A 13,079-nucleotide genomic window follows, 5' to 3' on the forward strand; every position below is an offset into this window, starting at 1 on the left:
AATGTATCTTTAACAAATGCTGCTGGGAAAACTGGATCTCCATTTGAAATAAAAAGGAGTACCCCCACCTCACACCATATACAAAAATCTACTTGAAATGGACCAAAGAACTTAATATAAGAGCTGTAACTATTACTTCTATAAGGAAAGGAAGGGAAGCAATTTTGGGGACCTTGTGTTTGGCAATGGTTTCTTAGACATTACACCCAAAGCACAAGAAACACAAGAAAAAATAGATAAATGGGACCTCCTCAAAATTAAATACTTTTGTGCTGCCACTGACTTTGTCCAGAAAGTGGAAAGGCAGCCTAGTCAATGGGAGAAAATATTTGGAAACCACACACCTGATAAGAGTTTGATAACCAGAATATATAAAGAAACCCTACAACTCAACAATCAAAAGACAAACAACCCAATTTAAAAATGGAAAAAAGGCTTTTCTGTGCACCAGAAGCATATGTTCCTGCACTGGAGCATGATAATGTCACCCAGCCTTGGCAGGTGCCACTGAAGTTAGACCCATGGAGGTGATGTTCGCTGGCAGGGGCAACAGCCCTTTGGCTGACCCCAGTGACAATGGCTGTGTTTCACAATGAGGTGGAGATCGAGGACTCCCAGTATGATGAGGACATGGAGATGTATTTCTACCCCTGCCCATGTGCAGATAACTTCTCCAATCACCAAGGAAGATTTGGAGAATGGAGAAACTGTGGCAATGTGTCCTAGCTGCTCTCTCATTATAAAAGTGATTTATGACAAAGATCTGTTTATGTGTGGAGAAACAATCCCAGCCCCTTCCACCAACAAAGAATTAGTTAAATGCTGAAGAAGGCTTTCAGAATCCAAATTTGGAACAGTTGAGAATGAGCCAAGATGGAAAAATCAAAAGCAAAATTATAGACCTTTTCTCAAGGACAACATTTTGTGGTTTGTTGTTCTGTTAGAGAGTGTGGATTCTTTCCAACAACTGCTATGTTCAACTTCAATTAAAGTAGCAATCCACAACATGACATACCTGGATTTCATGCATAAAAGTTTGAATTGCAAGTGTTCTGAATTTTCCATCCAAATTTTAAAAAAAGATAATTTCAAATCAGTACATTTTCCCCCCAGTTTCATTATTTTTACATCTTAAAACAATTAATTCAGTATCTGATAATGGAATCATCTACCTCCAAGTTGTTAGTATTCCTTGACAAAAAAGGGATTGTATTTTTTCTTCCTTTGAAATTTGACAGAAACTTTGTGTTCTGGTTTGCTAATGCTGCTGTTAAGCAAAACACAAGAAATTGATTGGATTTTATAAAGGGGGTTTATTTGATTACAAAGTTACAGTCCTAAGGCCATAAAAGTGTCCAAACAAAGGCATCAACAATAGGGTACCTTCACTGAAGAAAGGCCATTGGCACCTGGAAAACCTCTGTCAGCTGGGCAGGCACGTGGCTGGCATCTGCTCCAGGGCTCTGGTTTCAAAATGGCTTTCTCCCAGGATGTTTTTCTCTAAGCATCTGGGGGTACTCTTTTGGTTTCTTCCAGGCAAACTCTGGGCTACCAAATGTCTGCTTTCAATGACCATCACCAAAATGTCTCTCTCAGCTGCAGCACTGAGCTCCTTCTGTCTGAGCTCTTATAGGGCTCCAGTAAACTAATCAAGACCCATACTGAATGGGCAGGGCCACACCTCCATGGAAATAATTCAATCAGAGTTATCACCTACGGTTGGGTAAGTCACATCTCCATGGAAACACTCAATCAAGAGGTCACACCCTAATCAGAAAGATTAATCAATCTGCCCCCAGAAGATTGCATTAAAGAGTATGGCTTTTCCTGGGGGACATAGTATATCCAAACCAGCTCACTTTGCTAAGGAAATTTGCTAGCTAAAATTTGCTAATCTCAGTCTTGTCATTGTTAGAATGCTCATATTCTGTTTAACATGCCTTTTCTGTTATGCTTTATGCATAGAGTGCTGGTTGTGGTGTTAAAGAGAAAATGCAATGAGGTCATAATTTCTCCAGAGCTAAGAGTTAGTGAATAAGAAAGAAAAGTAAAAAGTGAAATGATCAAAGAATATCAAGTTTCCTTGTCAATATTCTTTGTGTTCCATGAAAATCAGGATAAGAAAAAAAGACAAGCAGACAAGGGAAGCAAAATTGATAACAGAATGAGAGGAGCCAAACATGTCAACTTAGTAAATGAGATTCTTGAATGATTTTGCCAGATCAAAGCAAATAACATTTTTATATCTGGGTTTTGTTTGTTTCTTTTTAGAAAAGGCTAATGAAATTGTACTCCAGATGGGGATTAATGTCCAGTCTTTATGGCTTGAGGCAATGCTTTCAGCATGATTACCGTATCATGCCACTGCTGCTAAAAGATGAAGCCTCTACAATGGCTTCTGTTTGCTGAAGATGAGCTTGAAAACTGGAGGTCTATTCTGAATAAATATGCCCATGGGGGCACATCTAATGTGCCATCACCTGCAACCAAATCAGACATGCACTCTTACTGAGATGTTTGCCCTGGAGAAAAATAAATACATAAAATAGGCCGTTAGTCTTCAGCCAATGCTGAGAAGTAGCACAAAATTAGAATCACTTATATGGAAATTCAAAATTTCCATTTATATATACAACTTTCCTGTGTATATATAAAGTTGAAAAGATGAACTGATATCTGGAAGTTTGTTTGCAAAATGGCTCCTAAGAGAAAACTGACTTGCTGGAATTTGAATATTCTAATACTGACTGATAAAATGTGCTGCACACACTCACTGGGGGTTTAAATTAAGACAAATGTATAGCTTTTTGCCTATGTGCAGCATGGCTATGTGCAGCCATTAGACTGAAACATAATAAATCACCATAGTACATCATGTGAAGCATTACATGATGTATTCTTGATGTGTTGAGAAATCTCATTGCTCTGTGGGATACTGACACCCCTGAAGTAATCCACAACTGCTTTGAAAAGACTGGTCTCAGAACCAGTGACTTCAAATGAACAGAGCAATATAGATGATAACCCTGACTGAAATGAGCTGCCTCAAACTCAAATGTTGATGGTTTTGTAGATATTGATACCATGTTAGTTCCCTCTGATGATGTTGAATTTCAAGCAAGAACAAACACCCTTGGCATAGGTCTGTTATGAGCACAGAAGAATGGGAAGAAAAGTTGGCAAAGTCAAAACATCCCAGGAGAAAAAAAGTATAAACAGCCCTGGCAATCAGTGATTGGTGATACACTGCAATAGTTGTAATAACTAAATATGTTTGTGAACTACAAAAGAACTATTGGAATTCAATCCAATGTTAAACAAAGTAAAACCATGGTCATTTTAGATATGACTAGAGTTCTGTTTGATATATGTGCCTTATTTAGCCCAACAGACATTTCTGGAGCCTTTCTAAGAACAATTGGTAGTCCAGGGTCTGCCTCTCATTAGCTTTTGTAATCTCTGACAATGCCCGTAGATTCCTTATCTGTACAGTTAGGTGGTTGTATCAGATGGTTTCTGAACTGTCAGTTCTATGATGTCAGGTTTGGTATCTTGCAGGAACTGAAATGACATCTGAAACCTTTATACACTTAAACAACCTAAATCATGAATTACAGAGAAAGAGACTCTATTCTTCAAAAACTTGATGTTACCACACTTTTGAATTTGAAAATTTTAAAAACAGCTGTTTAAATGGTTCTACATACATTCCAGAAAGGAACATTTTCCTTGGAAAGCATCCAACATTTTTTGATAACTGTACATATTCATTTATTACCAGGAAAAACTATTGGTATGCTAAAAATAGCAGACAATTTTTTAAAAAAAGGACAAAAGGCTTTAACAGACATCTTTTCAAAGAAGATATGCAAATGACCAGAAAGAACATGAAAAGATTCTCAGCATTACTAGCCACCAGGGAAATGCAAATCAAAAGCACAATGAGATACCATTTCACACACATTAGAAGGGTTGCTATTAAAAAATGAAAATTAACAAATGTTGGAGAGGAGGCAGAATAATAGGAACACTTGTTCATTGTTGATGGCAATGTAAAATTGTTGTAGCTGCTCTAGAAGACAGTTTGGCGGTTCTCAGGGAGCTAACTATAGAACTGCCATATGAAACAGCAAACCTGCTACTAGGTATATACCCAGAAGAACTGAAAACAGGGCATGAACAGACAGTTTTACACTGATGTTCATAGCAGCATTATTCACAATTCCAAAAGATGGAAGGAACCCAAGTGTCCATCAATAGATGAATGGATAAGCAAAATATGGTATATACATATGACAGAGTATTATTCAGCTGTAAGAAGGAATGAAGTCCTGATGCATGTGACAACATGGATGAGCCTTGAGGACATCATGTTGGGTGAAATAAGACAGTCACAAAAGGACAAACAGTGTATGACCTCACTGATATGAACTATAATAAGAAAACTCATAGAGTTCAAATTTATAATATAGGTTATCAGGGGATAGAAAGGGGGTAGAGTCTGGGGAGCTGATGCTTAATTTGTGTAGAATTTCTATTTAGGTTGATTGTAAATGTTTGGAAATGGATAGTGGTGATAGTAGCAAATTATTGTGAGTGTAATTAACAGCACTGTAGTATTTTAGTGATTGTGGTTGAAAGGGGGAAGTTTTGGGTCATGTATGTTATTAGATGGAATGTTAGGAGATAAACATGGGGCTGTATAACACAGTGAACCCTGTTGTGGATGATGGACTGTGGTTAACTACAAATATAAGAATGTTCTTTCATGAATTATAACAAATATATGACCTTATTACAAGGTGTTAATAATGGGATGATATATGGGGAAAATACACTTAATGTAAACTATGGACTATATTTAACAGTAATATTTTAATCTTTTTTCATCAGTTGGAGCAAAGGTACCACACTAATGCAAAATATCAACAATGGGGGTGTATATGGGACCATTGTATTTTTTCCATGACTTTTCTGTAAATCTATAACCTCTTTACTTAAAAAATAAATAGAAAAAATTGGGAGCAACCCAAGTGTTCATCATCAGATGAACGGATAAACAAAATGTGGTATATACGCACAATAGAATGTTATTCAGCCATAAAAAGGAATGAAGTTCTGACATATATTATAACATGGGCCTTGAAGACATGACGTTGAGTGAAATAAACCAGACACAAAAACAGAAATATTGTTTGATGTCACTTTTATGAAATGCCTAGAAGAATCAAATTTCATAGAGACAGAAAGATTATTGTTACCATTGGTTGGGGAGGGAGGGGAAGAGGGAATTATTCTTTAATGGGTGCAGAGTTTCAGTTTGAAGTGATGAAAAATTTGGGGTAATAGATGTTGGTGATGGTAGCATAATATTGTGAATCATTAACACTATTGAATTATACACCTGAAATTAGTTAAAATGGGAAATTTTGAGTTACATATATGGTACTACAGTAAAAAGTTTTTAAAAATGAAAAAAAAGTTACAAGAGACAAAGTAGGCGGAAGTGGCGGGAAGGCGCGACAGGGGCCAGGGCAGTTTCCCTGCACAGGGGTTTTTATATGTGCGGCTCAAATCGGATCTCAGGAGCAGCAGCCTCCACCGCCAGCGCGGAATAGGAGGCGCTGATCCTGCCACCGTTGCCTGCTTCGGATTCCCGCTTGACGCCTGCCTCCCGCCCCTTGCCTGGGCTTGTGCCCGCCTGCCCGCCGAGGAGTCGGCTTGGGTCTAAGGTCGGAGCCTTTGTCCTGCGCCATGCCAAAGGAGAAAAAGGAGAGGAATGCCAATGATCCGGGCACCATGAAAGAGGAAGGCAGCGCTGATTTCTCTGCTATAGGAAAAGGAAGGCAAATGTGGCCGGTTTTTGCAGGATCCAGAAGAAGAAATTGTCAAAATTGACAGAACTGTGAGATATCAGTGTGGCAGTCAGCCTTGGGACAATAATACAGTCTGAAAACCCCTGCTCCTTGATTCTGACACCTGACAAAGAAAAGGATGAGCTGGTATACCCAAATTCTATGTATGAACCTCAGAGTTTTGCACCATCTAGATCCTGGGCAAAGATGACCTGAAATGGGCAAATAGAGAGGAGGTTTGGAAAATCATGTTGAACAAGGAAAAGATGTACCTGAGAGATAAGCACTTTATGCAGTCCTCTTCTGCAGTCTAAAATGCGAGCAATTCGGCTGGATTGGTTTATGGAGATGTGTGGAGTCTCTAAACTTCACAGGGAGACATTTTTCTTGGCACAGGATTTATTTGATCGGTATGGGACAACACAACAAAATGTTATAAAAACACGTTTACAGCTTATTGGGATTTCATTTATTGCTGCCAAACTTGAGATCTATCTTCCAAAGTTATACCAGTTTGCTCATGTTACAGATTGGGCTTGTACAGGAGATGATATTCTCAACATGGAATTAATCATTATGAAGGCCCTTAAGTGCCATTTAAGTTCTCTGACAATTGTGTCCTTGGCTGAATGGACACATGCAGTTTGCATATCTAAATGACTTATGTGAAGTGCTACTGACACAGGATTCCCAGCAGATCTTCATACGGATTGCAAAGCTTTTAGATCTCTATGTCTTGGATACTGATTGCTTAGAATTTTTTTAAAGTGTACTTGCTACTTCTGCCTTGTATCATTTCTCTTCATCTGATGATGCAAAAGGTTTCAGCATTATCAGTGGTATGCTATAGAGAAGTGTGTCAAGTGGATGGTGCCATTTGCCTTGGTTATAAGACAGACAGGAAGTTCAAAACTTAGAATTTCAGGGGAGTTCCTGCTGAAGATGCACACAACGTACAGACCCATATAAACAGCTTGGATTTACTGGGCAAAACCCAAGCAAAGAAAGCCATATTATCTGAAAAAAAATCAGATTTCTCCTCTGCCCACTCAGGTCCTCACTCTCCCTCAGAATTGTAAAAAGCAGAGCAGTGACCAGAGGACAGTGTGATCACACTAATATTCTCCACCAAAGACTCTAGTGCAGAAGGAAGGCCTGTTCTAATCTTCTTCTGTCTTCTTTTACAGATATTTAAACGGAAGGGTGCATCTCTTCTGCAACAGAAGTGTTTCTGTGGATGGCATTTGTGCCAGTTTGGATGTATTATGTCCCCCATAATGCCATGTTCTTTGATGTAATCTTGTGGGGGCAGACATATTAGTGTTGGTTCGGTTGCAACCTTTGGATTGGGTTGTTTCCATGGATGTGTGGCCCCACTCAATTGTAGGTGATAACTCTGATTGGATTATTTCCATGGATGTGTGGCTCAGCCCATTCACAGTAGGTCTTGGTTGATATACTGGAGTACTTTAAAAAGAGTCAGGTAGGCCCAGACATTTGTTGCAGCCAAGAAAGACATGTCGAAGATGGCCATTGAAAGTAGACTTTGCTACTCCAGAGTTTGCCTGGGAGAAATTAAGAGAAATCCCCTAGATGCTAGAGAGAAATGTCCTGGGAGAAAGCCATTATGAAACACAACCTGAGAGCAAAGGAATAAGATGCCAGCCATGTGCCTTCCCAGACAACAGAGCGGTTCCAGGTGCCATTGGCCATTCTTCTGTGAAGGTACCCTATTGTTGACACTTTAGCTTGGACATTTTTATGGCCTTAAGACTGTAATTTTGTAACCAAATAAACCCCCTTTATAAAAGCCAATCCATTTCTGGTATTTTGCATAATAGCAGCATTAGCAAACCAGAACAGATTTTGGTACCAGAGAAGTGGGGTGTTGCTGTTGCTGACTTTGCAAATACGAAACATGTTGGAATGGCTTTTTGAATGGACAAGGGGAAGATTCTGGAAGAACTGTGAGGAGCTTGACAGAAAAGGCTTAGACTTTGAAGAGACTGTCAGAAACATGGAATCTAAAGATACCTCTGATGAGGTCTTGAGCAGAAATGATGAATGTGTCATTGCCAACTGGAAGAAAGGTGATCCTTGTTTTACAGTGGCAGAGAATTTGGCAAAATTGTGTCCTGGTGTTGGATGGAAGGTAGAATTGGGAAGTGACAAGCTGGGATATTTAGCTGAGGAGTTCTCCAGACTAAGTGTGGAGGATGTAGCCTGGCTTCTCCTTGCAGCTTATAGTAAAATGCAACAGGTCAGAGATAAGCTGAGAAATGAACTCTTGGGTACAAAGAAACAGAAACTGATAGTTTGTAAAGTTCTGGGCCTCCAAAAAGTGAGACCCCAGAGGCTACAGACCCACATGAGAATTTAACCAGACATGTAAACTGACTGCCATTTCAGTACAAGCCAGGATTGGAGATGGAGTTATCCAGAAAGGAGTTGTAGAAAGTCCTATTGTCTGATGGTTTTGACCCCTATAAACTGCATGCCAAGCCTACAGAATTTTTGTGAGATCTGTATGGAAAGAACCACTGCTGGTCTGGACTGGAGGAGACAAAGAAGGAACAAATTGAAGGTAAAATTTCTTCAAAGACAGAGCCATGGAGGTTGAGGTCTGGAGTCAAGAGGTCTCTGGCAGGGAGAGCAGAGTGGCCCAAGCATGTGGAAAGGGTGAGTTTGTCCCAGAGGCAGAGGGCGGGCCTTCTGCCTCCATGTTCAGGAAGAGTGCTGCCACCCCAGGCCTCAAAGAGGGTGGAGCACATTCGCCGGGGATTGTGGAGAGCCTAATCACCACCCCACTGTTCTAAAGGGGTTGAGCGTGTTTCTGGAGATGGAAGAGAGTCCGGGTGCCACCCCAATGTTTGAGGAGGCTGGGGCTGAAAAGGTGGTCTTCCCAATGCATGGATATATTGGCGCACTCACCCTAGCATTGGAGAGAAAAGGGCATCCACAAAGGCCCTTGGAAAGCGTTGGACTCCTGCCCCCTCAAGCCCCAAAGATACAATAAGTTTCTATAAATGACTCTCAAACTTTGAAATCAAATGGAGTTTACCCTGCAGTTTTCAGAAGTGTTTTGGCCCCTTAAACCCTGTTTTCCTTTCAGTTTCTCCTTATGGCTATGGAAATGTTTATCCTATGACTGTCCCTCCTTTGTATATTGGAAGCAGATAACTCAATCTGAGTTTCACATATCTACAGCCAGAGGAGAATTTTGCATCAGGACAGACCATGGCTGCAATTGATTTTGATGGGATCTTGCACTTACCTATTGTTTCTGAAATTAAGTTTTTGTGATATTGTGATAGGATGAATGTATATTGTCTATGGAAAGATCATGTTATTTTGGGGTCAAGGAGGGGGATGTGCCAGTTTGGATGTATTATATCCCCCCAAATTCCATGTTCTTTGATGCATTCTTGTGGGGGCAGACATATTAGTGTTGATTAGCTTGGAACCTTTGGGTTGGGTTGTTTCCATGGAGATATGGCCCACCCATCTGTAGGTGATGACTCTGATTGGATTATTTCCATGGATGTGTGGCCCTACCCATTCAGGGTGGGTCTTGATTGATTTATTGGAGTACTTTAAACAGCCAAGAGAGACATTTTGAAGATGGCCATTGAAAGTAGATTTTTGCTACTCCAGAGTTTGCCTGGGAGAAACTAAGAATACTCCAAAAGGCCTAGAGGGAAACATTTTGGGAGAAAGCCATTTTGAAACACAATCTGGGAGCAAAGGAAGAAGATGCCAGCCACATGCCTTCCGAGACAACAGAGGTATTCCAGATGCCATTGGCCATTCTTCTGTGAATGTACCCTATTGTTGATACCTTAGTTTGGACACTTTTATGGCTTTAAGACTGTAACTTTGTAACCAAATAAACTCCCTTTTATAAAGCCAATCCATTTCTGGTATTTTGCATAATGGCAGCCTTAGCAAACCAGAACAACACTGGACAGGGAGAAGTGCTTTCTATTGAATGCTTAAAATGAATGGATCAAGTACACCAGCCACCTCCAGAATACCATTGAGTGCTCCAGAAGCTGCTAAGGAGGGTGATAACTTGACTTGGTTGACTATTCACACAAATAACAAAGGCTTGAAGTTGAGGAGTGCCACCATTGCTGTTGGTCTCCCCTTGGGTGTTCTGGGCTGTGGCATATTGAGTGCAATAGGTGACTTTGAACTTTGTGATGCAGAGCCTGCAACCAGCTGTGCTGGGGGCCTGCCTTTCCACACTCTGAGTTGACAACATTCAATGCCTTTTATGAACTATTGTTTTGTAAGTTCTGCTATATCTATCTGTTTTTTATAAAGATAATACCATCTTTGAAACAAAGAAAGAGAAAAAGGAGTATATTATATGTTGATAAAGGGTCAATGCATCAAGAATATACCACAATTATAAACCTATACTAATTTAACAGATGAGCCCAAAAAAATATTAAGCAAAAATTGACAAAATTGAAGGTAGAAACGGACACTTCTGCAAGAATAGTTGGATACTTCAATACCCCACTTTCAATAATGGATAGAGCAACTAGGCAGAACATCAATTAGAAAATAAAGGACTTATACAACACTGTAAACCACCTTGACCTAACAGACATATACAGAACACTCAACCAAAAACCAAAAGGTTACATATACATCTCAAGGGCAAGTGGAATATTCTCCAGGATAGACCATATGTTAGGCCACAAAAAAGTCTCAATAAATTTTAAAGGACCAAAATCATAGAAAGTATCTTCTCCTACCACAATGGAATGAAACTACAGATCAATAACAGGAGGTAAACTGAAATATTCAGAAATAGGAAAACCAATGGGTCAAAGAAGTAATCACAAAGGAAATTGGAAAATACTATGTGAAATACTATGTGAAAACAAAAACACATACCAAAACTCATGGGATATAGTGAAAGTAGTTCTCAGGGGGAAATTTATAGTTGTAAATGCCTACCTTAAAAAAATTTTCAAATCAATCAGCAAACTTTAAATGCTAAGTAACTAAAAAAAGAAGAGCAACCTAAACTCAAGCTGGCAGAAGGAAGGGAACAATAAAGATTATACTGGAAATAAATAGAGAATAGGAAAATAATTTAGAGAATCAATGAAATCCAAGGTTGGCTCTTTGAAAATATCAACAAAAGTACAAAACTGTAGGCAGTCTAAGAAAAAGGAGGGATTAGTGAAATTGCTAAAATTGGAAGTGAAAATGGGGACCTTACTATATAATTTATAGAAATAAAAAGGATTATAGAAGTATATTATGAACAACTTTATGCTAACAATTAGATAATGTAGATGAAATGAGAAAATTCCTTTAATCACACAAACTACCAAAATTGATTCAAGAAGAAATAGAGTTGGGACAAGATGGTGGCATAAAGAGGTGTAGAATTTAATTAGTCCTCTAGAGCAACTAGTAAATATCTAGAAACAACTAGTAAATAGTCTGCAACAACTGTTGAGGTCATCCGTGACTGAACACACATCATATATCAGTGTAGATGGGGTGAAATGACTGAGATCACAGCATAGAACTGTAAGTAAAGCTCACCAAAATGTGGAGCTGCTACTCCTCCCCCATAGGTATGGCAGGTTGAGCTGAAACCTTCCCTGTGGAAAAATCAGGTTACCTGGAGTGAGGGAAAGTAACTCAACCAAGCTCCAATTGTGGTTTTAATTAACAAATCTGAACTACTGAATACAAGCTACAAGCACAGATAAACCCAGAGCAAGCAGGAAAGGAACCTAAGGTTCCTCCAAGCAGAGAGGAGACAGGGCTGACAGAAAAAAATGCATAAATAATTAAAAACAGAGGCATTTGGAGACAGCTGAGCTCAAAATATTGGAAAATGAGTGTGTCCCGAGAAAAGGGTAACAGAGAAATGGTACCAACACCAGTTGACTGGTCAAACTGAGGGAATGGGAAATGGCTCTGTAAAGGAGCTTTCTCTCTTCTTCCTTTTTTTTTCTCTCATCCTAAGTAGCTTCTTAGAGAAAGCCTCAGGCATTTTCAATTGCCAGTACTAACCCAGGAAAAGGTGGAGTTAACAGCATCAGAGCAATAAAGGAGGAATTCAATTGTAGAAGATAACTCCCCAAAGGGTGTATCTTCCCTAAGAAAGGGAGGCAGATCCCAGCTCAATTGGCTACCCTCCCTCAGAGAAATTCAACCCCAAGACCTAGGGGGCATAAAGTCCAAAATCAACTTAAGCTTGGCTTCTGACACCCTTGGCCCCTGGCCAGGACAGAGTCACTGAGAATTAGAGGGACCACACCTCTTTACACCAGTGGGGAGCTACGGGCTGACAAGCACCACCTGCTGGGCAGGATAGCAAAAGCACAGAGTCTAGAGGCCTCACAGGAAAGTCTCACAATCTGCTGGGTCTCACCCTCAGGGAAACCTGATACTGAATACAGCCTCCACCTGAGACCTGGGCCTGTCTGGTCTGGGAAAATCTGATTGGGGTAATCAAGGAAACCAGTTGCCTAGACAACAAAAAATTATGAATCATGTTAGGAAAAATGAAGATATGGCCCAGTCAAAGGAACACACTTACACTTCAACTGAGATACAGGAATTGAAACAACTAATTATTAATCAAACAAACCCCCAAATCAATTCAAAAATCAAATCAACAAGTTGAGGGAGGATATGGCAAAAGAGATGAAGGCTAAAGAAGACATTGGATGAACATAAGGGAGAACTTCAAAGTTTGAAAAAACAATTGGCAGAACTTCTGGGAATGAAAGGCACAATTCAAGAGAAGAGAAAACGCAATGGAGATGTGCAAAAGCAGATTTGAAGAGGCAGAAGAAAAATTAATGAACTGGAGGACAAGACATCTGAAATCCTACACACAAAACAGCAGATAGGGGAAAGAATGGAAAAATATGAGCAACAACTCAGGAGTTGAATGACAACATGAAGCACATGAATATACATGCCATAGGTGCCCTAGAAGGAGAAGATAAGGGAAAATGGGCAGAAAAAATAATGGAGGAAACAAACACTGAAAATTTCCCACCTCTAATGAAAGATATAAAATTACAGATCCAAAGAAGTGCAGCATACCCAAACAGAATGGATCTGAATAGACCTACACCAAGACACTTAACAATCAGAATGTCAAATGTCAAAGACAAAGAGAGAATTCTGAAAGCAGCAAGAGAAAAGCAATCCATCACATACAAGGGAAGCTCAATA

The 13,079-nt window shown here is 39.6% G+C and overlaps 2 pseudogenes; both read left to right on the forward strand.

The window, feature by feature from the left end:
- The first annotated feature begins 576 nt into the window (after positions 1–576).
- LOC119523796 lies at positions 577–826 on the forward strand (annotated as a pseudogene).
- Positions 827–5,754: 4,928 nt separating this feature from the next.
- Positions 5,755–6,965, forward strand: LOC119522155 (annotated as a pseudogene).
- The last annotated feature ends 6,114 nt before the right edge of the window (positions 6,966–13,079 follow it).

This window comes from Choloepus didactylus, chromosome X, assembly GCF_015220235.1.
Source record: "Choloepus didactylus isolate mChoDid1 chromosome X, mChoDid1.pri, whole genome shotgun sequence".
Taxonomy (NCBI): domain Eukaryota; kingdom Metazoa; phylum Chordata; class Mammalia; order Pilosa; family Megalonychidae; genus Choloepus; species Choloepus didactylus.